A 3,227-nucleotide genomic window follows, 5' to 3' on the forward strand; every position below is an offset into this window, starting at 1 on the left:
AGAAAAAAATAAGATGGGCAAGATAGGTTAATGGAAGGTCTGACCAATTTGCAAAGCTCACATGAAATGCTATGCCCTAGATAGTGAGGTGAGAGGTCAGGTAGGAGACCAGCCAAGGGAGAGTTACTTACAAATGCTTACTAGTATGGAGGGTGGCAGCATCAAAGGAAGATGGGATTTTATATAAGATTGAAAGGAGAGAAGAAAGAATAGGAATTAACATTTAGTAAACATCAGCTTTGTGTTTGTTGCTTTACTTATTTTATGTCAGTAATAAGCATAGAGGTAGATATCATTGTTCCCATTTTACGGCAAAGAAAATGGAGTCTTAGAGACATACCCAACATCCATTCCTCCCTTCCTCTCCCTAAGTGAACCCCATCCTGGCTCTAGGGGTAGGTTTACAGGTTAGTCCAAGCCATCCAGGGCAGAATGCTCTCTGAAGACAGTTACTGGCCCAGAAGTGAGCAGAGATGCCCAATCAGACAGGAAAACTGACAGTCCATCCTGTGGAGAGGTTTCTGACTTCTCAATACGGTGATGTATGGCTATAACCCAGCTGGAGGAAGGAGCTGAAACAAAGTCAGAGCCAACAAGGAGCCTGGCACAGCAGAAAGACACTCAGAACCTGAGCTCCAGAACTGACCAACCCTGAGGCCTGCCCTGCCTCTGAATTTTTTGTGAAAAGAATACATTTCCTGACGATTCCAGCGAGCTTGAGGGCAGCTTCTAAAAGCATCTTAACTGATACAAGACCTTCACTTCTGCAAGGTCACCTGCAGTGAAGGGTCAGAGCAACTATTTGAACCAACACTATTCCTTCTGACTTAAGACTGAGCTTTTCCCAGGAAACCACACTGCGGCATGAACTCTGAGAAATGTTTCTTTCTTCTCATCGCTATGATCATGAGTTGGGAAAGCTAGAAAAGATTTTACCTCACTAAACATAGAAAATGTGTTTACCTCATAAAAATGTTTGAAGTAGTGGCCTCACTCGCAAACACAGAGAAGAAATGCATATCTTTACCAGCAATTTCCAGAATTCCATATTCTGTGAAACTTCTCACTTCATATGCATTTAGTTTTTAGTAGGATATAAATTCATATGTCTTTAATGAACTGAATTTTTGAAAAGCATTCCAAGTTATTACCAATTTTCCTAGGTGTGATAATGGCATTGTGGTTATGTAGCAAATGTCCTTGTTCTCAGAATATGTATTCTGAAGTATTTGATGGTAGGGACTCACGATGTCTGAAACTTACTTTTACATGGTACAGGAAAAAAGTACCCAGAGAAAGAGGGACAGACTCATAAAGCCAATACGACAAAAGGTTAATAAGTACTGAATCTGGGTAGAGAGAATATGGGTGTTTGTTGAATTACTGTTAGGTTTTCTACATGTCTGAAAAGTTCTATGATAGAAAGCTTGGGTATGGGGGAATATGGTATGAGAGACAGCATCATAAAGCACAGTGTGGCTGTACATTACAATAACCCAGGGCCTCACCTCTGGGTTGTGGCCTGGACATAGGTGATTCCAACGTGTCCTGCTAGTGTTGTAAAAAGAACTAGAGCTTTCAAATCACTCATTAATGCCCTGATAGCCCCAACCCCAGTAACACAACTCTGATCATTTTAGTAGACTATTTTTTTAATTCATGAAAATTTGCCAATGTTCTAAATTTAACATAGGCATTAATTCCAACAATAAAGAAGCTTCAGTTGGGCACTGTGGCTCACACCTGTAATCCCAGCACTCTGGGAGGCTGAGGCAAGAGGATTGCTTGAGGCCAGGAGTTCAAGAAAAGCTTAAACAACCTGGTGAAACTCCATCCCTACAAAAAAAAAATAAAAATTAAAAATTGGTTGGGCGTGGTGGCTCACGCCTGTAATCCCAGCACTTTGGGAGGCATAGGCAAGTGGATCACCTGAAGGTCAGGAGTTCAAGACCAGCCTAGCCAACACAGTGAAACCCTGTCTCTACTAAAAATACAAAAAATTAGCCGGATGTGGTGGTGGGTGCCTGTAATCCCAGTTACTCAGCAGGCTAAGGCAGGAGAATCGCTTGAACCTGGGAGGTAGAGGTTGCAGTGAGCTGAGATTGCGCCATTGCACTCCAGCCTGGGCAACAAGAATGAAATTTCATCTCAAAAAATAAAATAAAATAAAAATTATCCAAGAGTGACGGTGCACACCTGTAGTCCCAGCTACTTGAGAGGCTGAGGTGGGGGGACTGCTTGAGCCTGGGAGGTTGAGTCTGCAGTGAGCAGTGACCACACCACTGCATTCCAGCCTAGGCAACAGAGCAAGACCTTATCTCAAAAAAAAAAAAAAATTCCTGATATTATACATATAGAAATTTACCTGATATATATACTGGGCAGCATAAGGAATATTTGATTAACATTAAACTACCAATTCACAAACTTATATTAAGATATCTGTACTGTGCTGAAGACCATAGAGGCAAGAACAATGGAACAAACTTAGTTCTTCCCTAAACAAATCTGTTCATAGAGTCTATGGCCCAACATGTCAAAATTTAATGTATAACATGCGGGGGAGAAAAAGGAATATTTAAAAAGCATTAAGCCATTTAACCTCTTCCAAAAAAAAGAAAGAAAGAAAAGAGGAGGAAAAAGCCTCACTAAAATCATGCTCTTTACTCCTTGCCAAAGATGAGTCATAATCTGTTAAACTATAAGAAAAGGATTCCTTGAAGAATACACAACTGCAATTCTCCAAATTCAAATTTGGGCAAATTACTTAAAGATACTCCACTGAGTCTTACATATGGTAAAAAGCTCTCTAAGGTCCTATATCTAAATTTCAACGGGCACAAAGGCCTCCTTAATTCTATTTGTCTTTCTTACTTTAAATATGTGTTTCTGGGGTATAAGATACAGGTGAATAAAGGGTGGATGAAATAAAGAAATAAAAAATAAATAACAAATTTTAAAAATATAATTCTTGGTCAGGCGCAGTGGCTCACGCCTGTAATCCCAGCACTTTGGGAGGCTGAGGCAGGCAGATCACCTGAGGCCAGGAGTTCGAGATAAGCCTGGCCAACATGGTGAAACCCTGTCTCTACTAAAAATACAAAAAATTAGCTGGGAGTGGTGGCGGGTGTCTGTAAACCTAGCTACTCGGGAGGCTGAGGCAGGAGAATCGCTTAACCCAGGAGGTGGAGGTTGCAGTGAGCCAAGATCGCACCATTGCACTCCAG

This window comes from Mandrillus leucophaeus, unplaced genomic scaffold, assembly GCF_000951045.1.
Source record: "Mandrillus leucophaeus isolate KB7577 unplaced genomic scaffold, Mleu.le_1.0 Scaffold285, whole genome shotgun sequence".
NCBI lineage: Eukaryota > Metazoa > Chordata > Mammalia > Primates > Cercopithecidae > Mandrillus > Mandrillus leucophaeus.